This window comes from Triturus cristatus, chromosome 9 (assembly GCF_964204655.1).
Source record: "Triturus cristatus chromosome 9, aTriCri1.1, whole genome shotgun sequence".
Taxonomy (NCBI): domain Eukaryota; kingdom Metazoa; phylum Chordata; class Amphibia; order Caudata; family Salamandridae; genus Triturus; species Triturus cristatus.
Genome location: NC_140592.1, coordinates 499,495,426 through 499,520,084, shown reverse-complemented (window position 1 = coordinate 499,520,084; position 24,659 = coordinate 499,495,426). Strand labels below are relative to the sequence as shown.

Genomic DNA, 24,659 nt, shown 5'->3' with positions numbered 1-24,659 from the left:
CATGGTGGAATAACTGCGTTTCGGGTTAAGACTCGTCCAATCGTCCAGTGCATCCTCACATTCACCCAAAAACTCGTCCCAAGTCTGGTGAGGCAGCTTCCTACTGCTTCTGAATTTCAACCTACATTCCTCCTCTCGGGAACTAGGCACCAGACTGGGGGAACTGGGACTTCCTATACTGAAATCTATCTCGCTGCCACCACTGGACTCAACCCTCCCTGGGGAGCCCAGAAAACTAAGACTGCGCGCAGGGGATAGTCTACTCTCCAGCGCTGATTTCTCCCTGGTGAAGGCCCTCTCAGCCTCCTCTATCCTCTCCTGCGCTAAGACCCTCTCGGTCTCCAGCTTTTTCTCCTCTATATTCAGCTGCGCCATCCCCCGGGCATGCTCTAACCTGAGCTTCTCCATGGCCAGCTGATGCTCCCTCTCTTCCCTCCTATCTATCCACTCCTCTGGGGACAGGGAAAGGGATGGGGTGCTGCTCCTGACACTGGACCCAGCAAGGGACTCCCTATCTATGGGGTCTTCACTTTCTACTGGGGTCCCTGTCAGGTAACCTTCCTCCTCTTCAGATTCCTCAGGGCTCCCCTCAGACCCACCACCCTCTCGGCGTGCGGCCCGGGCCCTATCTTCCTCACTGCGCTCTCGCTCCCACTCATCCTTTTGCCATAGGATCAGGTTGTCCCTCAGTTTGGACTGGGTATCTGACTCACCCACCTCTATGTCTCTCTCTTCACAGAACCTTACCAGCTCCAACCTACTGTACCTAAACAGACTACAGAAGTTAAAAGCAGGCTCCATTTTGGCGGACGTTCCTGAGAAGAGTTTAACACAAGGAACCTGAGTGTCTGAGCTAACACAGGAGTACATGATTCACAACGGACACCTTTTGGAGAGGAAATAATGGAACTTCAAAACAATAATCCCTAAAATGTGATTTATCTAATGCAGAGTTTTGTGGTGTAGCCAGTCGCTGCTGTGGTACAGCGCAAACGCAAGTCCAAATCCCACCGCTGATCACCAATGTTAGACCTGGCGATTTCTGGTTGGCTAAGGCTTGCGCCAAAGCCAGGCAGAAACCACCACTCTAGTCAGGGCAAGGAAGTTACACGCCAAAGATAACCCCTGCCCACCCCCTTGGTAGCTTGGCACGAGCAGTCAGGCTTATCTCTGAGGCGATGTGTAAAGCGTTTGCGCGCGCACCCAGCAACAACACCCAAGGCCCACCACAAAGGAAACTCCACACAAGGTATTCTATAAAAATAACCTTTGTATTATACACAACACATTAGATAAGAACACACACTTTACAATGTGCCAACAGGCACGGGCAGAATTTACAAGGGATTATGTACAAGACAGGGCCACCTGGACCACTGTCATGAATTAGCACTTTTTAGCACAAAAACATATAAGATCACTGTAGCACAAAAATAATATGTATAGCACACAACCAGTACTTACTGGTATCGGGGAAGTACCACCTACGTAACCCTAACTACTTTAGGAGACTGTCACGCAGGGAACTAGAACCTCACTAGCACCACCTGTACTAGGAGAAAGCAACCAACCACCTACGTATTACAATACCTGTAGGGGTAATAGAACGTTACACATGATGCATCACATTCAGAGGTGTAAGGAAGGAACACACATGATGCATAAAACATTCAGAGGTGTAAAACAAGGCACATGATGCATCAACACACATTCAGAGGTGCAAGTAGGAACAATTGCGCAAGACTCCACATGAGCCACCACCTGTGGCAGTCCCTGGGCCAACTGGCCTTGTCCAAGCTAGGACACTCTGTCTCAGTCAAGCTAAAACGAAAATGGTCCCCCACCTAAACGTGGCAGCTGCCCACTAAGTGCTGGGCAGCTGGAAAACGAACTTCCGGCACTCTGCGTGCCTCTGGAGCCCTCTCTGGGCTCTGACCATTAAAAATGCCCTCTAGAGCCTTCGTGGCTCTGCACAACGTTGGAGCCTCACTGGCTCAAACAACAATGCCCCACACGTTGGAGTCCCTCTGGACTCTGCGCCAATCGAAATGCCCCCTAGAGCCTCACGGGGCTCGAGAAACACTGTGTCAACCGTTGGAGCCTCACTGGGCTCGTGAGCACTGCCTCCGCAATTGTAGTGGCCCGCTCGTTGGAGCGCCTCGCGCTCTGGACACTCAAGCCCCCAGTACGTCAGAGTCCCACACGGGGGACTCGTGCACCCTCTATGGCTCGCGCTCGAGAGCCAATGCCCCCAAACACATGCGTGGAGTCCCCAGCCCTCTGCACTTACCGGGCTGCCTTCAGGGGACTCCCGCGTCGTCTGCTCTCACTGCTCCGGCGGACGGGAGGACTCTTCTCCACGCGGAGGGGCAGGCACCGACAATGTGCCTCGCGCCCCCTCCGCACCGACTCCGGCCGCCGCGCTCCTCCCCTCAGTCCAGCGCGGGGTGGGCTCCCGCCTGGATCGTCCCTGAACCAGCCGCGATGCTTCCGTAGGAGGCGGGGTAGGCTCCCGCCCTCCGTCTATTAGTTCCGGGTGTCCCGGAGGCCCGCCCTCAGCCCGCCTGACTTCCGGTCCGGGCTGCAGCGGTGATTCTCGTCCACAGCGGCAATGAGGGGTAGGCTCCCTCGTAACGGAACAATCAATAAGCGGGGTGGGCACCCGCCAACGAGCACAGCAACGTCCCCGGCAGGGTGGGCACCTGCCCGGGGTCCTCAGGATCAGAAAAGACGGGGCAAACGCCGGGTGGGCACCGGCTTCCTGAAACAAAGCGCTCACAGCGCTAGAAAAGCCCAACCAGCGCGCCCAGCGCTATAAATCCAAAGAGGGCTCCCAGGTGCTACAAAGCCCAAAATGTCAGCAGAAAGTCCTCTCTGGCACAGGGGGGCAAAGGCTGGGCCCAGAGCCAGCACACAGGGCCCTCCAGCAGGGAGGCAGTCCCCAGTGGCGGTCTCTCCTGGCGCCCAGCAGCAGCAGGCCCCCCCCTCAGATGATCCTGCAAGAGAGAACAAAATGTAAGGGGACACAGCCCCTTTTTATACAGTACAAGGCTTTGTCTAAGGTGCAGGGAAGGGGCGAACCAGTTCCAACAGGTTCCTGAGCACTTTGTTTTGCTCAGCCCCTCTCCCTATTCACTGGCAGGGCTAGGGTCATTAGACGCACCACAGGGGCCGGCGCCAGCATTGTGTGGGGGAAGCCCTGTCCTATTCAGGACCCAGGTATACTCCTCCCCAGCCATCAACATGCTAACTCCCCATTCACCACTGGGTGACTCCTCCTGACTCTGGGGAATTCCCTAGTCCGTCACCTGACCTCACCAGCCAATCGCCAGACAAGCCACACATTTCAGACTGCACACTGAAGTGCCCACTTCTAGAAGTGGCACTTCCACACCAGGTACATGCACGCCGCACACATCAACGCGCAGCATTCACTCACACGAGTCCGCACATACCAAACACGGGCCTGCACACCCCACGCATCAGGAACTACCAGGACACATACATCCCCCCATGCATTCCTATGGGAGGGCAGGCCAACCTCAACACACGCACGCACTTTACCCTGAGACACAGCGGTAAAGTGCGCAGAAACCAAAATCCATTACACCAAGTCACCAATAAAAAGCAAAAAGTCTCGGGGGTGAACCTGCCAGAAGGGCCAAGTCCAACAGCGTGTTTGAGGTCTGTGAAAGGTTCCAGATACGTTTTCCTTCAAAGATGATTTGTTGTGTCATGAGACTAGGTTAATACCACCTAACTTGATATAGCTTGATCTAAAATATTCTTGTCTCTTTGGCATGTAATGGTTATTTGTGGCTATCAATGACCAAGTGAAAGTTGTGAAAAAATTAGATATGAATTCTAAAGATGGCTCACCTATTTAGGGATGTTATGTTAAACAGATTTGTAGAGCACGCTATCACACAGAAGGGTATCCTAGTGCTGAGGGATCTTCTGTGTGTTGCCTAGCTGATAATTCCTCAGTTATGCATTCAGCCCCTATGTCTCCTGTGGAATCCTCTAATGGCCTCTGGAAAAAATGGTGATCATTGATTGCAGTTTTGGAAAGCCTACCAAAGAATGTTCTTTTATAAACATCATTTGTTCTGTTCTAGAACTTGGTCTAAATGTATAGATGTCAACTGGGTGGTGGTTGGACTTGGGAGATCATTGCTGCCAGTTGCAATTAGTTGTCGCATGTGACTGCAACAAAGGAATTTACTTAACTTGAAGTTGAAGTGTTTACTTCTAGTATCGCTAGCAATGACTGCAGCACCCAAATCATTTCCAGTGCTGCCCAAGTGTTCTTACACAAAACATGCATAGTTTCTGGACAGCACTGCCCTGTATTAGGAGCTAACCATCTGAAATGGCTTCAAATGCTTGTATAGTCTGTTGGAGGGTCTACTTCACCTGAGAGTGCTACCTGTTTTTTTAACTGGATTCTTGCAGTTGGCTCTCTCAGTGTTGACCTGCACAAATCTGAGGTAGGTGCAGTGGGAGGGGAAGGGGAGGACGTAGGTGAAGCGGGTATAAAAATGTAATACAAATTAAAACATACCTTCTCACGAATCTCTCCTCCATAGTCCTCCCTCGCGTTGACTCAACGGAAAGCACACCCAGGCTCCCAGGCAACCAATCACAATGCTGGCAGTGTTGTGATTGGTCTGAGCCCCGTGTTTCGGTGCTCAGACGCTGACTGGAGACCTGGACATGTTCTCCACATAGGCTGTAATGAAGCTTGCAAGGAGAACATGTGACATGCGCTAGACCGAGAGGACCGACCAAACAGTCATTGCGCACTTAGTAGGGGGCTGTCTACCACCCCTCCCCTGCTGCCTCACACAAAGCTGCGTAAGTAGGAGAAAATAAAATAACGCAAGTTATTATCATTTTATTTTCCCTTTGTTTAACTGCAAAAAAGCAGTGGGGCGAAGCTCCTCCAGCTTAGCGGAGGAGCCGCCACTGGCCGCCCTTAGTGGATCAAGGGTGTTGACGAGCCCCATCTTCTTCCATCTCTTCTGAAGTTGACTGTGCTAGCATCATAGGGAATCCTTGCACTCGACTGCGTGCGGAGGCAGCAATGATAATGTGGATTCTGGAGGTTCCTTGAGCCGTGGCATTGTTACTTACTATGAGTTAAGCATCTTATAGCTGTTCCGTCCAGCCCATTCACTATTGTGATTATTCAGAGATGAAAATGCAGCATAATTCAAACACTCTGCATCTACTGCTAACGGTGAGACTTCAGTGTGAATCCCCCAGATATGACCTTTGCTACATGGATTTATACTTTGGTGATCAAGCAAACAAACTATTGCATAGTTCATTTAACCCGCATCAAGTGCTGAAAGTGGGACTTTCATTTCCCTGCCATAGTTTTACCCTCTATGGCTGGAAATGACATTTTTCAGAAATGTTTAGGGATATCAAATATATGCACACTGTGTTACTATAACTGTGAGACCGGCCTCGTGGCGTGGGCCCTCCCGACCAGCAAGTCACACTACAAACACGCCGAACCCCGTGGGCATGACCTTCCGGCCTCCGTGGACCAACATCCCGAGGGCCGACCAGATCCCCAACACGCATGCCCGACCGAGGGAGAACGAAACTCCCCCCCAAACCAGACCGAGAGGCGCCGACTCTGTCCCACCTCTGGACTCTTCCCCGAGGGAGGTTTCGATCGGCCACCCGGCCCCCGGCGAGCGGGCGCCTCTCCTGCTGGGCGTCTGGGGTCCCTCCCGGACACATCTGAACAGATCAAGGGGCTGAGCGACAGGAAACCCCGACACCTCGCCCCCCAGGCACGAGACCCCTCTCCGCGAGGACTCCGGACTTCAAAGAGGAGGGGGAGTATAACAAGAGGTGCTGAAGGGACGAGAGGCAGAGAAGACCTGGACTGACGAGAGCCTGCGGACCTGGTCGCGGCTCGATCGCTCACCGAACAGAAGAACCGCTATCCGTACTCTGAACCATCTGAGCCCTGCTGACGCCGTCGCGGCTCCTCGAATTCTGAACCATCTGAGCCCTGCTGACGCCGTCGCGGCTCCTCGAATTCTGAACCATCTGAGCCCTGCTGACGCCGTCGCGGCTCCCCGAACACTGAACTATCTGAGCCCTGCTGACGCCGTCGCGGCTCCTCGAACTCTGAACCATCTGAGCCCTGCTGACGCCGTCGCGGCTCCCTGAACGCTGAACCATCTGAGCCCTGCTGACGCCGTCGCGGCTCCCCGAACGCTGAACCATCTGAGCCCTGCTGACGCCGTCGCGGCTCCCTGAACGACGACCCTCCGGTGCCTGCTGAGTGACTCGCGGCCCGCTCCTCCAAGAGAATCGGCAGAGATTGCCGAAAAAACGCAACATCCCCTCAGCTCGAGGATTGAGAGCTGTGCGCCGGATACCTCGCAGAGACACTGATTGAAAGACTGTCCCGCTACCCCTTTCCCATCATCACGAGATCGCTGCCGCTTGCGGCATTAATTCTGCACCTGCCTGCCGGATCATAAAGATCCCTGACAACTACCGATAAAAGCTTATTACCGAACTACTGTGTGGTGTCCCTCTATCCGAAGAGAGAGTAAGCGCAGCGCGTGCGATCCTAGGTGCGAGACCCTTCCAGGAAGGGCCTCCCTGCTCTTGCTCGGCCTAAATCTGGGAAGGGTGGGCCTCAGGGTGGTCAGGAACCCATTCCGCAGCCTCCCCGGGGAACCCCTACCAACAATAACCACATGCTAAGATCCAGTGAGGCCACCGAGGCATGCTGAGGAGAAGGACAGAAACCCGACAAACTCCAATCAGCAAACCAGAAATTAACACTCTCCCAAAAAATGCAGAGGCAACAGAAAAAAGCACCAGCAGGTCAGGGGCAGAACAAACACACGTCAACAGCTATCGAGCATCTCACCACTTTCACCAGACCACCAAACATTCATGGTTCCCCAGGCTACCCCAGCAGGCGTCGACAGCCATACTACTTTGCACCTTGACACCAGGAAGCACAACCAAACAAGGAATAGCAGAACTTTAACCAACTTTATCACACCTCCAAACAGCCAGGGAAGACCAGAAGAGGTGTTCCAGCTCAGGCCAGATGGGTATAAAACTGGAATTCTCCCTTCGGGAAACAAAGGGCCAACCAACCAAAACCGAATCTAACACAAGCAACGAACACAGGGAAGGATGCGGGGCTGACGCGGGCCCCTAGCCTCATCGGAACCACAAGGCAAAGTCTGCTGCTCCCCGAACCCAACAATGCATCAGGTCGCCCTGGCAGTTACCTCACGCAGGGACGCCAACACTCTTATCTTCATCCCTGAATACACATCAAGAGGATCACATGACATGCTGAACCAAGGAAACATTCTCCGTTTGTTGTCATACATACCAACCCTGACAGACCTATCGACAACAGACCTGAACTTAATAGAATGTATTCGAGGCAAAGACACACTGGAGGGAGAAGATACAAAGACCACATGGAGAACTTCAACCATCTCACAGAAAGCTCAGAAAGCTCCACATTCAGGAACTGGGGGATAAACATCATCCCCTGATCCGAACCCAGCTACCCTGTCCCACTGATACCAGAGGGCAAGGGTGCTCCACCAGTGAGTTAAAAAACACTACAAGATCCATGCTCAGAGGAGCAAAAAGGCTCTCACGACTAAGAAAGTGTCCATCCACGATATACATAGTAGTCGGCTGGAGCCTGCCCATCCGCTTCATCTGCATGTGGACCAGAGATGGATCTCAAGGATAATCAACAGTCAAGCATGCAACAATTGACAAGATAGGTTCCAACCACCACCAACTAAAGTCAACAGCCTTCTGCAGATCTGCTCATGGAACATCAACGGACTTTCCAGCAAGAGGTCAGACTCAGATTTTGGCACTTACCAAAAATTATTCTACATCATCGCACTGCAGGAAACCTAGCTGGCAGATGCTCCTCACCTCCAAGGATACCTGTGCTTCTTTACGCCAGCCATCAGGGGGGCAACATATGGCCATTTACAAGGTGGAATTGGCACCTATGTTTCCATCACAAATACTTTTTCAGTTCTTGTAGTGGGCCTGGCCTCTCCAGCAACCATCGCAATAAAGATATCTGTGCCATCTGTAACACTAAAAAAATCAGGAGCTCAAACTTTATAATAATTAATGCTTATATACAAAAACGGAAAATCAAGTTAGCCCGGCAAATGATAGACCATCTTGAGGCAGGCATAAGTGATGGGGAAACAGCAGACACTATCCTTACTAGTGACTTAAATTTATACCTATTAGGCTTCTCGACTGCTGAGAAAGTGTCCACCCAAACCTCGCTCTGTGACATTCCAACGCAGGGAAAAAGCACACTGGGATACCTAACCAAAACTGGCCGGCACCTATTAGAAGATCTTGAGCATCTTAATATCAGAGCCACTAATGGTAGATTTGCTGATGACAACCATCTGGCAACCACCCACCACTCCTCAACCGTAAGTTTGATACTAGACTACACCTTCGTCTCTCTATCCCCCATCAATCAAATCATTTTATTCCACCTGGGTGACATAGCAGACAATGGCCATTGCCCTGAAGAAATCTCTCTTCGAAAGAACATTCCCACGTTTGAATAGTCTCGGGCTCCTCTGCAAATGAATCTTACAATCAATTATAGAAGAGTCAAATTTGCACAAGCATCAAGAGGGAGCCTTTTGGAATCCTCCACACTTCTCTTTGATACACAGTCTGGAATAAGCGAACCAGAGAAATGGGAGAACTTCACCAACAAAATGGCAGAGTCTTTCGCTGCTCCAACTAAATCAAAGGCACATCAAAGTCACAATAGGCTGAACTGCATCTCAAAAGTACAAAGAACCCAAATCAAGAACTCTAAAAACCTAATCTACCACACGCTAAGATGTCTCTGCCACAATCCAACCAATAAAGCCTACTTAGCACTGCTACAACAGCAAAAAGATAAGCTTAAAATACAAAAATGGGCTGCCAACAGAGAATTAGAAGAGGAGGCCAGGGCAAAACTGCACGCCCATATCAAGCAGAAAGACAGCACAAGATTCTGGGGAACATGAAACAGATTAATTCAACCCAAACACGAGGGCGTCTCACTTACCATCTCAGAGGAAGATTGGGCAAGATACTTGGAGGGGCATCCCCACCAAGATTACACGCTACAGACCACTCTTATACAAAAGGAAATGCATCAGAGGATTATTATCCATTCGAGGACATTGAAGTTCCGCTCATGTACCAGTAACATTTATACTGGTTTAAAGGCACCCTATCACACATAAGAAGGCCCGCTCGGAGGAAAAGGGGCAACATGGAGGATATTAGCAGCCTACACACCACATCCTGACATTGACAAAATGCCACCAGGAGACTTAAACATACAACATACATATTTAATAAAAATCTATAGAAACTTTACACAGTTAATCATGAGGACATTTACAGTCCAACCAGCAATAGTTGCAATAAATGGAACTCAAACTCGGGGTACAGCAACTGAAACATCACCTCAAACATTACACGCAGTGATGGACAAAATGCCCACAAAATGTGAACAAATGCCATTCTGGGTAGCTCAGAAAATAACACAGCTCGAGGCAGTATTCCCGAATACTACCTTATATGAAAAACACAGAATGCTAACAATCTGCTTGCCCATGGGGATAACACCACAAGAAGAAGATTGTATCACTTGGGGTACGGTCTTTGCTGCTATATATACCAGAACACATGGTATTCCTTCATTAGCAGTGATACCAGTTGTATTGAGACAAATACAAAACGAGTACGGAGCAGAACCTGCTCAGAACTTAGGGATGAAGTTACTAGGTAAATATTCCCAGGTATCAGCCATAATACTAGCTAATATTAAAGGGGAAGCAGCTTCAGTGGCAATCCGCCAACGCCTAAGGGAGTTCAGTCCTCTAGAACAGGAACACGAGCTACCAAAAATAATAGAAACTGCATATGCAGAATTAGGCAGAGACAGTTTGGGTGGGAAAGCATTGAAACCACAACTGATGGGCAGTTCTGAAAAGGACACTTCAAAGCAGACACCTGCTTCAACTAAAAAGAAGTGGGATAATAAAAAACAACAAAACAACAAAACTTTAAAGGAAACATAGGTCCATCCAGAGGTAGATCTCCTCCACAGGAGCCTTCCAAAAAGAGGTATAACTTCAGGGATAGGGAAAATATTAGGACACCTGACAGGTATCAGGATACTGATACACATTCATCTTGTTCTTTTCAGGGTTCATCGAAAAACTCTGAGAGGGAAGGACGGTCAGACAGACAAGAAGAGCGTACAAGGTCCAGAGACAAGCAACACGCTCAAGATTACACTTCTAAGAAAGAAGAGAAACCAAAGCAATAGCCACAGTTCAAAGAGAAGAAGGTTGCAGGTCTAAAGATCAGACATGCCCAGAATTCTGAGGACTCGACTACTAAACTGGGAATGGGCTCTGACGATAATAGACAGTGCGGCAGAAGTAACAATAGCTCACCAGAACCTGATGGAATTTCTTGTGATAGCAGACTTGAATGATTATATCACAGTAGAAACACCCGATACTAGGGTAAGTGTCCCACATAAAGTATATGAAATAATGCTCGAGAGGGTGGGGGACAAATGTAGAACAGTGAGAGGTCTCTTTTGGGAGAACCTTACGTTTGGCTATGATATTTTGTCAGCTGAACAAGATTGGCCGCCAGCATTCGTCATGGATTGCCCTAAAAGAGAAATGGTAATTCTACCGGCATTCTCAGATCATATTCCCAGGCACTTGCAACACACATATGCGCAGGAGTGGGCGGTAGCCCAGGCTACAGCATTATACAAAAACCATGTTGGATGGGATGAGGATTCAACCCACCACATAATTCCTTTAAAAAATACTCCAACTGTACAGAGGCAGTATCCAATAAAGCAAGAAGCTAAAAAACAGGTCAGGGAGATCTTAGATCAACTTGAATACCAAGGGGTGATCAAAAATTGCCCCAGTAATGAATAATCCTTTGTTTCCAGTCATGAAACCCGACAATTCATATCGTCTAGTTTTAGATTACAGACATTTAAACACTTTCACTAAGACATTTGCAATACAAAATGCACACAGTGCAGCACTAATGAATAACATTATGCCCAAAAAATACAAAACAACACTTGATATCCCAAATGGATTTTTCTGCCAAAATATAGCGACTGAAAGCAGGTATCTAACAGCATTCTCAGCGCTAGGGTCACAGCGGCAATTTCATTGACTCCCTAGAGGTATAAGAACAGCCTGGGGTTGTTTTCGGCCAGAGTAATCGAGTTACTTCAAAGATTGGATGAAGAGGCATTGTCCTATGTGGATGATATTTATCTAACGGACGATGACCTAGAGGAACACTTGAACAGAGTGAATAACATAATTTTGGGATATGCATCTGAGGGCTATAGATTGAACTTTAAAAAATCGAAAATTGCCCACCTCAGTGTCCTGTTTTTAGTATATGAGCTTTCAAGTGAAGGGAAAAGCCTGGCAGCTAATTTTTGGGAAAAATGCGCGCTGCTCCCAGCTCCAAAATCATTAATAAATCTACAATCAATCCTGGGATTCCTAAATTTTGGTACAACATACATTCTAGATTACGCAGAAAGAGTGACACCTTTCTACGATTTAATAAAACCCAATTTTTCAGTAAAACATTGGACACAGGAACACACAGATACACTTTGTTCCTTACAAGCTGACATGATAGCTTCCAAACACTTACAGACACGCGTAAACGTACGCAACCTGGTGATCTGTATGATTGCGGGTCAATCTGGGTACACCTATCTGACATACAATGTATGTGAAGCACTACCAATTGCATACAAATCACATTTGTACACAAATGCTGAGATGCGCTTCCCATCCACAGAAAAGATTCTGACAGCGGTACAGACAGCTGTAGTAAGAGAAAGAGCACTGGCACAGGGGAAACGAATAATAGTAGTGACTCCGGTTCCAGCCTTAGAGGCTGCAATACAGGCAACCGTTCCTAACGCTAAAGCCTTTCATGTGAGATGGATACAATGGGCTAATTCTCTCACTGCAACAGATGTAGAATACAGGTACGACCCAAACTTAAAAACACCAGCATTCCTGCAATATGAACAAGAATATCCTCTACCAAATGAAATAATGCCTCTAGATCAGTATAAATATATTATTTACAGTGACGGTGTTGGAAGGCGTTCCCCGGGGAGGCTGCGGAATGCGTTCCTGACCACCCGGAGGCCCACCTTACCCAGAGTTAGGCCGAGCAAGAGCAGGGAGGCCCTTCCTGGGAGGGTCTCGTACCTAGGATCGCACACGCTACGCTTACTCTCTTCTTCGGATAGAGGAACACCACACAGTAATTCGTTGTAAGATAATATGCTTTTATCGGTGGTTATCAGGGATCTTTATGATCCGGCAGGCAGGTGCAGAATTAAGGCCACAGGCGGCAATGATCTTGTGATGGGGGAAAAAGGGGTAGCGGGACAGTCTTTCAATCAGTGTCTCTGCGAGGTATCCGGCGCCCAGCTCTCAATCCTCGAGCTGAGGGGATGTTGCTTCTCTCGGCGATCTCGGCCTATTCTCTTGGAGGAGCGGGCCGCGAGTCACTCAGCAGGCACCGGAGGTTCTTAGTTCAGGGAGCCGCGACGGCGTCAGCAGGGCTCAGATGGTTCAGAGTTCGGGGAGCCGCAACAGCGTCAGCAGGGCTCAGATGGTTCAGAGTTCGGGGAGCCGCGACAGCGTCAGCAGGGCTCAGATGGTTCAGAGTTCGGGGAGCCGCGACAGCGTCAGCAGGGCTCAGATGGTTCAGAGTTCGGGGAGCCGCGACCGCGTCAGCAGGGCTCAGATGGTTCAGAGTTCGGGGAGCCGTGACAGCGTCCGCAGGGCTCAGGTGGTTCAGAGTTCGGGTAGCGTTCTTCTGTTCTGGGAGCGATCGAGCCGCGACCAAGTCCGCAGGCTCTCGTCAGTCCAGGTCTTCTCTGCCTCCCGTCCCTTCAGCACCCCTTGTTATACTCCCCCTCCTCTTTGAAGTCCGGAGTCCTCGCAGAGAGGGGTCTGGTGCCTGGGGGCGGTGTGTGGGGGTTTCCTGTCGCTTGGCCCCTTGATCTGTTCAGGTGTGTCCGGGAGGGACTCCAGACGCCCAGCAGGCGAGGCGCCCGCTCACCGGGGGCCTGGTGGTCGATCGAAACCTCCCTCGGGGAAGAGACCAGAGGTGTGGCAGGGTCGGCGCCTCTCGGTCTGGTCTGGGTTGGGGGGTTTCGCTCTCCCTCGGCCAGGCATGCGTGTTGGGGATCTGGTCGGCCCTCGGGATGTTGGTCCACGGGAGCCGGAAGGCCGTGTCCACGAGGTTCGGCGTGGTTGTAGTGTAACTTGCTGGTCGGGAGGGCCCACGCCACGAGGCCGGTCTCACACGTGCCCCCCCCAGCTGAAAGGCGGGGAGAACTACCCATCCACTTGGGAGTTCTCCTCGCTGAAGCGGAAGAATCGGGACAGGCCGTCCGCGTTGGCGTGGTCAGTCCCGGGGCGATGTTCCACAGTAAAATCCATCCCCTGGAGAGAGAGATGGACCAGCGTAGCAGCTTGGGGTTTTCCCCTCGCATCTGCATCAACCACCGCAGGGGTCGATGATCTGTTTGCACTCGGAAGTGTGTTCCGAACAGGTAGGGCCGTAGCTTTTTGAGGGCCCAGACTACTGCGAACGTCTCTCGTTCAATTGTGCTCCACCGCTGTTCCCGGGGCAGTAACCTTCGGCTGATGAAGGCTATGGGCCGATCTATGCCTTTGTCGTCGAACTGGGAGAGGACTGCCTCGATGCCGTGTTCCGAGGCGTCCGTCTGGACCACAAACTCCCGGGCGTAGTTGGGTGCTTTGAGCACTGGCGCCGCGCACATTGCGGCCTTTAGGGTGTCGAACGCCTTCTGGCAGGAGGGAGTCCAGTGTACCTTCTTGGGGTGTTTTTTGGAGGTTAGTTCTGTGAGAGGGCCTTCGATGCTGCCATCGTTCTTAATAAACCTTCGGTAGTAGCCGGTGAGGCCCAGGAAGGCTCGGACTTCCGTTTGGGTTGCAGGGGGTTTCCAGGACAAGATGGCGTCGGTCTTCGGCTGGAGGGGGGCGACCTGCCCACTTCCCACCTGGTGCCCCAGATAGGTTACGGAGCCGTGCCCAATTTGACATTTGCTAGCTTTGATGGTGAGGCCGGCCCGGCGCAGAGCCAGCAGGACTTGACGGAGGTGCTGGAGGTGCTCGGCCCATTGGGAGCTGAAGACCGCTATGTCGTCTAGGTATGCTGCGCTGAACCCCTCTAGTCCGGACAGGACCCTGTTCACCAGCCGCTGGAAGGTGGCCGGGGCATTCTTCATTCCGAACGGCATCACCCTAAAGCGGTAGTGCCCATCCGGGGCGGAGAAGGCGGAGCGCTCCTTGGCTCCCTCGGTGAGGGCAATCTGCCAGTACCCACTGGTCAGGTCGAAGGTGCTGAGGTAGCGAGCGGCCCCAAGGCGGTCAATGAGTTTGTCGGCATGGGGGATAGGGTGAGCGTCCGCTCGGGTGACCACATTGAGGCCTCGGTAGTCCACGCAAAACCTCAGCTCGGGGGCAACACCCGGGGTAGTCGCTTTCGGAACCAGGACTACCGGGCTGGCCCAGGGGCTGTCGGAGGGTTCGATCACCCCAAAGTCTAAAATTTTTGCCACCTCGGTCTGGATGCAGGTTCGGACCCGATCAGGGACCCGGTAGGCCCGATGTCTCACTGGCGGGCTGTCTCCGGTGTTCACGTCGTGGACACACCAGTTGGTGACCCCGGGGATCAGGGAGAAGAGATCCGCAAACTGCCCTAGTAGCTGGCGGCAGTCGTCGGTCTGTTGGGCTGTGAGGGCGGTTGACAGTTTCACTCCCTCCACGGATCCATCGGTTTCTTTCGCCCCCAGGGGTCTGGAAGGGGCTCGGTGTCTTCTTCGGCCCCATCGTCGGTGGCCAGGAGTAAACTTAATTCGGTCCGTACAAAGTGAGGTTTGAGGCGGTTCACGCAGAGAACCCTGAGGGGGTTCCGCGGGGACTGCATATAGATGAGATATGTGACTTGGCTCTTCCGCTCGACCACCTTGAAGGGCCCAGTCCATTTATCTTGGAGAGCGCAGGGTCTCACCGGGGCCATGACCCAGACTTGTTGGCCCGGCTGAAACTCGACCAGCGTGGCATTCTGGTAATACCAGTGCTTCATTTCTTCTTGACTGGCCTCGAGGTTCGCTTCTGCGAGTTCTCTGAATTTTCGGGTCTGGTTGCGGAGCGCCAAGATGTATCGGAACACATCTGGAGGGGCCCCCCGGGGGGTCGTTTCCCAACCCTCCTTGACCAGGCTCAGGGGTCCCCGGACGGGGTGTCCATATAGCAGTTCGAAGGGGCTGAACCCCAGGGATTTTTGTGGAACCTCCCGGTAGGCGAACAGGAGGCATGGGAGGAGGACGTCCCGCCTCCGACGTAGGGGTTCCTCGAGGCCCATGATCATTCCTTTCAGCGTTTTGTTAAAGCGCTCGACTAGTCCGTTTCCTTGGGGGTGGTACGGGGTGGTGAACTTGTACGATACTCCGCACTGCTGCCAGAGGGACTTCATATATCGGGAGATAAACTTCGTACCCCGGTCACTCACGACTTCGCGGGGGAACCCCATGCAGGAGAAGATCCCCATCAAGGCCCGGCCTACCACGGGGGCCGTCACGGTGCGGAGAGGGATGGCTTCGGGGTAACGGGTGGCATGATCCATGAGGACGAGGATGAACCGGTGGCCCTGGGCGGTCTTGGGGTCCAGCGGTCCCACAATGTCGATTCCTACCCGCTCAAAAGGGATACTGACGACGGGGAAGGGTTGTAGCGGAGCCTTGCGCTTGCCCCCACTCTTTCCGCTGGCCTGGCACGTGGGGCAGGACTTGCAGTGGGCCTCCACGTTTGCTCGCATCTTGGGCCAATAGAAGTGGGTGACGAGTCGTTGGTAGGTCTTATCTTGGCCTAAGTGTCCGGCCAGAGGTACATCATGGGCCAGGCCCAGGAGGAGACTTCGGAAGCGTAGGGGTACCACCAGTACCCGGGCCGATCCCAACTCGGCCGACTTCTGTTCGCTGTACAGGAGGCCGTCCTCCCAGTATATCCAGTGGGTGCCAGTCTGGTCGCCGGCTGCTTGGGCCTCGGCCTGTTGTCGGGGTCCGATGAGGGACGGGCAGGTGGATTGTTCTTGGCAGAACTCTTCACGGGAGGGGCCCCCTTCGCAGGGCCACTGGGCCAGTTCCGGCAAGCCCTCGAGGTGGGTCAGGGTTTCGGGGTCGGAAGGCACTGACCCTACGTCGGGAGTGGTCGGCTCGTCCAGAAGGGGGTCGTTGGCCTCTGGTGGTGTATTCTGAATTTCGGGGGTGGTGGCGGTGTCTAGCGGCAGGGCCTCTTCCCCCTCGGAGGGAGGCGCCCTGAGAGTCATTGAGCGCGTGGTGGCGCATACCCATTCGGGTAGGCCCATCATCTCGAGATGGGCTCTCCGTTCCACTTGTCCCCACGGGGAGTTCTCAAGGTCGTTGCCCAGGAGGCAGTCCACGGGCTGGGAGGTTCGGACCGCCACCTTTAACTTGCCGTTGACTCCCCCCCCATTCGAAGGGGACTAGGGCCATCCGGCAGAGGCTCTCAGAATTGTCTGAGGATATAACGGGGCAAAAGGCGCCAGGCAGGATCTGATCTTCAGAGATCAGGTGACAATGCACCGCCGTGACACTCGCCCCCGTGTCCCGGAGGCCCTCGATGCGGTGACCGTCACCTGCTGTCGGTACTTCTTTGTATTGGCGGGCAGGGACGTTCCGGGGACCATCTCCCGGTCCCCTAGGGAGACCAAGGCCATGGCGGCTGGTTCCCATTCCTCGGAGTCTTCTATCTCTTCCCCCAGGGCTACGGAGGCCATCTGTCGAGCCGGCGGGGTTGTTGTGGTGGACCGCTGGTACAGGGGACACTGAGGGTCGCTGGCATAGTGTCCGGTCTGTTGGCAGCTAAAACAGGTGATCCTCATTCGGGGCCCCGGCCTCCCTGGTGGCCCGGTGCTGGCCGGAGGTGGAGCTGGAAAGGGCGGAGATGGTCCTCTGGGAGGGCTGAGCGGGGGTCCCCCCGGGAGCTCCCGTTGCCGGCCTTGATTCCCTCCGCCCCTCTGGCGGGGGGGTCCCTGACTGTTGCGACCGTAGTCTCCCACGGGGCCCCGGGAGGCCCGGGTGTTCACCCATCGGTCAGCCTCGACGGCCAGTTTTCGAGGGTCTGTGAGTTTGCTGTCCAGGAGGTGCTGGCGTAGCTCTACGAAGCAATTAGCGGACAAGTGTTCCCATGCGATTAGGTCGAACAGCTCCTCAAAGGTAGAGACCTTGCTGCCCTTGATCCACCCGTCCAAGGCCCGGCTGTAGAAGTTCACGTACTCCACCCAGGTGGTACCGGGTATCTTTTTGCAGTCTCTAAACCGTTGCCGGTACATTTCAGGGGTGAGCCCATATCTGGCTACTAGAGCCTCTTTCATGTGACTATAGGAGTTCATCACGGTGGAGGGCAGGTCCAGCAGGGTATCTCTCCCCTCGCTCAGGAAGCGGCCCCACATCCCAGCCCCCCAGTCTTTCTGCGGGACTCGGTGGGAGGTCATGGCGACTTCGTAGGCCTTGAACCATTGCTGAATATCGTCGTTCTTATAGTATTCTTTTACCACATCCTTGGGGATGTGGACCTTTGGTTCCACGGTGGAGGAGATGGGTTGTGTTCCCGAGGGTCGGGCCTCCTCCTTCCTAGCCTTGAGCTCGATTTCTTTTAGGCTACGTTCGTGCTCTAGTTGGAGGTTTTTTTCGTTGTGCTCTCTCTGTCGTTTCTTTTCCTCTAGTTCTCCTTGTAGGCGTAACTGTTCCACCGCCAGTTTTTTCTCAGCCAGTTTTAGCTCTCCTTCGATTTTTAATTTTGCTAGTTCTAGTTCGTGGTGGCGATCTCTTTCTCGGTCCGCTAGTTCCTCTGGGGATAGGCCCCTCTCGGGGGCGCCGTTCCTCCCCGGGTTGCTTCGTGGTTCGTTGGGAGGCTCTCCTTCTGTTTGTGTCCGGGGAGTTTCCGCCTCGACCCATGTTTTTAATGCCCCCTGGAAGTCCTCTTTAGTGCTTAGTCCGGTGGTAGCGATTCCAAAGTCTTTGCAAAATTGTTTCAGTTCTCGGTGCGTGTAATATTCTAACTGGTCCTTTTGGAATGCCGTGCTCGGGTTGGTGCCTGCGGCACCTAGGGAAGTTTCTCCTTCCATTCTTCTTGGTAGTGCGTACGCCGTCTACTATACGATCTCTAGGTGTTGGCTCGGATCCCGTCGCCTGCCACCAAATGTTGGAAGGCGTTCCCCGGGGAGGCTGCGGAATGCGGTCCTGACCACCCGGAGGCCCACCTTACCCAGAGTTAGGCCGAGCAAGAGCAGGGAGGCCCTTCCTGGGAGGGTCTCGTACCTAGGATCGCACACGCTACGCTTACTCTCTTCTTCGGATAGAGGAACACCACACAGTAATTTGTTGTAAGATAATATGCTTTTATCGGTGGTTATCAGGGATCTTTATGATCCGGCAGGCAGGTGCAGAATTAAGGCCACAGGCGGCAATGATCTTGTGATGGGGGGAAAAGGGGTAGCGGGACAGTCTTTCAATCAGTGTCTCTGCGAGGTATCCGGCGCCCAGCTCTCAATCCTCGAGCTGAGGGGATGTTGCTTCTCTCGGCGATCTCGGCCGATTCTCTTGGAGGAGCGGGCCGCGAGTCACTCAGCAGGCACCGGAGGTTCTTAGTTCAGGGAGCCGCGACGGCGTCAGCAGGGCTCAGGTGGTTCAGAGTTTGGGGAGCCGCGACAGCGTCCGCAGGGCTCAGATGGTTCAGAGTTCGGGGAGCCGCGACAACGTCAGCAGGGCTCAGATGGTTCAGAGTTCGGGGAGCCGCGACAGCGTCAGCAGGGCTCGGATGGTTCAGAGTTCGGGGAGCCGCGACAGCGTCAGCAGGGCTCAGATGGTTCAGGTAGCGTTCTTCTGTTCGGGGAGCGATCGAGCCGCGACCAAGTCCGCAGGCTCTCGTCAGTCCAGGTCTTCTCTGCCTCCCGTCCCTTCAGCACCCCTTGTTATACTCCCCCTCCTCTTTGAAGTCCGGAGTCCTCGCAGAGAGGGGTCTGGTGCCTGGGGGCGGTGTGTGGGGGTTTCCTGTCGCTTGGCCCCTTGATCTGTTCAGGTGTGTCCGGGAGGGACTCCAGACGCCCAGCAGGCGAGGCGCCCGCTCACCGGGGTCAAGACTGATTTGCATATGGCTGGGTTCAAACTGGAATGGCATGGTGAGCACAAAAACGATGGATTTAGGCCCAGATCTCTGTACTGGGGTGAATGTATGACATTGTTCTGCATTCTGTCCATCAATTGTTGTTTTTGCATTTGTCACCCCAAGTGGGAAGGGTATGCTCAGACGTGAGTCCCTTGCTCTCCATGCCACTGGAATCAGGCTATCCTGGCTGACGAGGGCTGAAAGCCCGAAACCGGTCCTAGGATGCTTGTTTCCAGTCCAGGGAGGACCTGGCTTGGCAGTTCGGGCTGGACTGTTCCCATGGGGCACAGGGTCAAGACTGATTTGCATATGGCTGGGTTCAAACTGGAATGGCATGGTGAGCAAAAAAACGATGGATTTAGGCCCAGATCTCTGTACTGGGGTGAATGTATGACATTGTTCTGCATTCTGTCCATCAATTGTTGTTTTTGCCCGCTCACCGGGGGCCTGGTGGTCGATCGAAACCTCCCTCGGGGAAGAGACCAGAGGTGTGGCAGGGTCGGCGCCTCTCGGTCTGGTCTGGGTTGGGGGGTTTCACTCTCCCTCGGCCAGGCATGCGTGTTGGGGATCTGGTCGGCCCTCGGGATGTTGGTCCACGGGAGCCGGAAGGCCGTGTCCACGAGGTTTGACGTGGTTGTAGTGTAACTTGCTGGTTGGGAGGGCCCACGCCACGAGGCCGATCTCACAGACGGATCTCCTCAACCGGCCATAGGAAGTAAGCAACAATATAGCACGGCATGTGCAATCGTTAAAGGTAGCATGCGAGATGGAAAGTTGCATCCGAGCTACTATGGTAGCTGTTATTACTTCACTCAAGAACAGCGGTGCAGTACCAAAAAAGTTTCCACTCAAGTACTCCTACAAGTTGGATGCCAATAAAATTCCATTTGCTCAAATTCCTGGAGTGGGGCATAGAGTCATTCCAAACATAGATCGTAGGTTAGGGTTAATTCTAGCAGCACACAAGGGGATAGGTTCTGCATATGCAGGAGTTACGGCAACAGGTTTTTTTTATTGAAACAACACTATTGGTGGCCTGGATTAACAAAGCAGACTAAGGACTATCAGGCACATGCATCAAGCAAAAAAAGCCTCCCAAAAATTGCGAATCGCAAAAAAGGCTGTTTGCGAGCGCAATTCAGCCCTTCCCAATGCAGGAACCCAATTCGCAAAAAATAAACAAAATCGCAAAAATAAGGACTCGCACATATTGCGAGAACCAAGTATGCGAATCCTTATTTGCGATTCCCCTAACAGCGATTGCAAATTGTGATTCGCTAATAAAGTCAGAAACCAATGCATGTAAACCTGCAAGTTGTGAATCACATGAAATTCGCAATTTTGCAAGTGCAGAATAAAAAGAATCACAATCAGGTCGTACAGTTGTGAACAACAAATCCAGGTGCAACCACTCAGAAACCTATTTGAACTGACCCAGAAGGCCCCTGAAGCTTTTCGCAATGGCAGCGCTCTACGTGATGGCGAGGAGGAAGAGGATCCAGGCAGCAGAACAGCGCAGAATGAGAATACAGGAGTGAATTTTCAGAGTGCGCATCACATTGCTGGGACCATCACATTGCTGGGACAAACAGACAATGAAATCTACGATAAGAACAGGCTGAAGGGTGAAATGATCCTACACCTAATTGCGGAATTGGAACCCCTAATGCAGCGCCAGACCCGTAGGACCCATGCCATCCCCACTCATGTACAGGTTCTATGTTGCCTGTACCTACTAGCCTCAGGCAGTTTCCAGGGGGTAGTAGCTGTAGCTGGAGGAGTATCACAAAGCTCCCTTTCACATTTCTTCAAGTCCTTCCTGTACACAATGATGACAAGGATCCACACTCACATCACCTTTCCCACAACCCAACAGGATTTAAACAAGACAAAACTGGACTTCTACCAGGTCGCACAGTTCCCTCATGTGATCGGTTGCATAGACTGTACACATGTTCCTATTTGTCCCCCAGCAGCAAATGAATACATTTTCAGGAGCAGGAAATCCTATCATTTAATCAATGTGCAAGTAGTGTGCAATGCTAACCATATAATAATAGACATTGGCGCAATACCCTGGAAGCACCCACGACTCTTACATATTTCGACACAGTGGCATCCACACCCGTCTGCTCAGGGGTGAATTTGGCGAAGGACATCTGCTCGGTAAACACATACTTATTCTCTACACAAATAGACAAAATGGAAATGCATAATAGTCGCTAACCCTTTGCTTACTACCCTGTAGGTGATAGCGCATACGCAGTGCGGAACTACATATTGACGCCGTACCTCAACCGAGCCACACCACATGAGCAGAGGTACAATGCAGCACACAACAGCACACGTAATGTGATTGAACTCACGTTTAGACTACTGAAAAGTCGCTTCCACATCCTACACAAAACTGGTGGAGCGTTGCAGTCCCGTCCAGAGACCTGCTGCCAGATTGTGGCTGCATGTGCCATGTTGCACAATATTGCCACCAGGAGAGGTATAAAGATTGAGGTGTCCGACAGTGAGTCTGAGGGGGACAACTAGCCACAGGCACTACTCCGACAAGCACATGGGGCAAGCTCAGCAGAAGGGCAAAGGAGACGTGCAGACATCACACAACATTATTTCTGAGGTATGTAATGATGAGACAAGACCAGAAATGTTTTTACTAACATGAGCCCACGTAGTATTGTGTAGCCACACAGAGAATGGGGCACAATAGAACAGTGATGGTATTCAATAAGTAGAAAATTAAACTATTCCAGGTCCTGGAAGTCAATCACTTTCATGGTTTTGTCCATGTCCATGTCCATGTCATCTTAGCGCTTCCTGCCATGCACCCCCAAACGCCTTTCGCCTGCATCTGCAACATCCCCCTGGTGTGCATCGTAAGGTGTTGTGCTGCGGGTACTGCGCCTCCTGGCAGTGGTCACCAGCACCGACAGGCTGCTAAGGCTGGATGCCTCCTCACTACCCTCCTCCCCCGTTACATTGCTGCTACCAACAGTAGCAGCCTGGATCTGTTCCACAGCAGTGGTCACTTGTCCAAGGGCTCTGGCCACATCCCCACAACAATGGCCCATATCTATTTGCATGGCAACGGAGCGACGTGAGAACAGCGCAGTAGTGTTGCAAAGGTTGTTGTTGGACCTCATATAGCCGGTCATGCACATCATGAACTGCCGATGCCTTCTCCTCTGTGTCTCGTGGCCTGCAAGCATTGCCCTGGTCAGCTCCTGCATGCTTGCGTTGGTCTGCCTATTTCCCACCACCACTGTGGTGGTTAGTTCCCGCACACTATCAGACATGACCGTGATGTTCCTGGCCAATTTGGTTAGTTGCAGCTGAAGTGACCCTTATGTCTTGCTTGCAGGTGCTGCACCCTCAACATCTAGGACTCCACGTCACCCCACACATTTGGAGCCTGGTCATCCTGAGCAGCAATGCGGGCCCTTGAACTGCGCCTCCGTCCTCGTCGGACCTGTGCCTGGGGTGTAGGTGTTGTGTTCACAGGTGGCTGGCTAGTCACAGGAGCGGGTGCAGGAGCCAGCTGAGATTCCATGGGCTGCAATGATGGAACTTGTGCCCTCCGTTTGGTTTGTGCGGGGGATGTGCTTTCTGGGGCAACAGGTGTCTCCGCGTCAGTCTCTGCAGGAGTCCCCGAGATGTGTAGACATTCACTGTCTTCTGAGTCTGCCTCTGCTGCATCTGTGATGTGAAACAGTGCTACGTTAATTTGTGTTAAGGTTACTGTTGTGTTACATTCAGCATACTTGCTCACATTAAATCACTGACCGACATGCATTGTTGGTGTGTTTAACTTGCCATTGTTGTGTTCGACTACCCACTTGCCTGACATGCCTACAACTCCCATAATGCATTTTGTGTATGAGGTAAAACATGGACTGGAGTTTGACCTGTACACTGGGGTTGGACTGAGGGGATGTGCACGATTGCACAGTACTTTGAAGTGTATGGTTGCATGCATCTTACCTTGTGTGGTACTGGCCGCTCCGGTTGTGTCCAGCTGGGTCACTCCCACCACTGCTTCTGGCTGGATTGTGGACTCCACCAGGTCCTCCAGAGCTGTATCGTAGGGGACTGTAGATGGGCCCCCTCCAGTACTCCTGGCCTCCTTCAGCCTTTCTGCTATTCGCTCCTTGGCACGGCTGCAAAGGTCGTACCATCTCTTCTTGAGGTCATCTATGGTGCGGTGTGTGACCCCCACAGCATTCACCTTGCTCTTGATACGTAGCCATATCCTGCGTTTTTATGCCTCTGGCACTTTCAGTGAGAGTTTCCCTAAAAGCTTGTCATGGCTCTTGGACAGCTCCTCTTTGAGATTTTCAAGTTCCCTCTCACTGAATTTTAACCTACGCTTCCTGGGCGTGGCACTCTCCCCTGATGTTTTTGGATCCTTTCTGGTGCACAGAAAGTAACTGCAGACAAAGTTGGATGGTGAATCTGCTCAACTCCAGCACTCTGCTTCCTCCTCTCACTTTCTCTGGGCACTGACTGAAGCATGGGTTGGATGACTTCATGGTTGTGATGTCATCAGAACGCAAAATGCGAAATCGCAAATTGACTTTCCCGGGATTTGCGTGTCACATTTGAGAAATCGCTATTCGCGATTGCGAATATTACCGATTCGGTGATTTTGCGCTAGGGGGTTCATGCATTGCAGATAGCGATTTCTAAATAGCGATTCCTAATTAATCGCTCTTTAGGAATCGCTAAATGAGATTTTGATGCATGTACCCGTAGGTTTTGAAATGTGACATCTGCAAGCAGGTGAAAGGTTCCACTGTAAAACGACCTGCGCAGACATCATTGTTAATATCTGACAAACCACTAGGGTGTGTTTACTTGGACTACTGCGGGCCCTTAAAAAGAGATGGGGCTTACAGATATATCATGGTTGCAGTGGATTCCTGCTCAAGATTCCTATGGGTGTGGCCCCAGCGCTCGGCTGATGCTCAAACTGTTATAAAAGATTTGCGAGTCTTCATAGCGACATACGCAATTGGCACATTACATTCTGACCAGAGCCCTGCGTTTAGCTCTTGGGCTTACAAGGAGGCCATGCGAGGATTGGGTGTAGCATTGCAGTACTCCTCTCTGTACCATCCAGAGGGAAATTTGGTTGTGGAGAGGAAAAACCGAGACTTAAAGCTGTCTTTAACAGCTAGAGTATTAGGCACGAGTGAGAGCTGGGTAAAACATCTTTATGGAGTACAGCGGGCTCTGAACAATATGCCAAGAAGTTCTCTGGGGGGGGTCACTCCA

General features: G+C 52.3%; 1 protein-coding gene and 1 long non-coding RNA gene across 3 annotated transcripts in view; one reads left to right on the top strand and one right to left on the bottom strand.

Moving 5' to 3' along the window:
- Positions 1 to 24,659, top strand: part of RASGRP2 (RAS guanyl releasing protein 2) — a 595,380-nt gene that overhangs the window by 282,512 nt on the left and 288,209 nt on the right. The gene's annotated exons all lie outside the window — the stretch shown is intronic.
- Positions 22,681 to 24,659, bottom strand: part of LOC146798201 (uncharacterized) — an 85,157-nt gene continuing 83,178 nt past the window's right edge. Inside the window, exon 3 of the long non-coding RNA XR_014968635.1 lies at positions 22,681 to 23,081. This is a non-coding gene — a long non-coding RNA (uncharacterized LOC146798201). The remainder of the gene's footprint in view (positions 23,082 to 24,659) is intronic.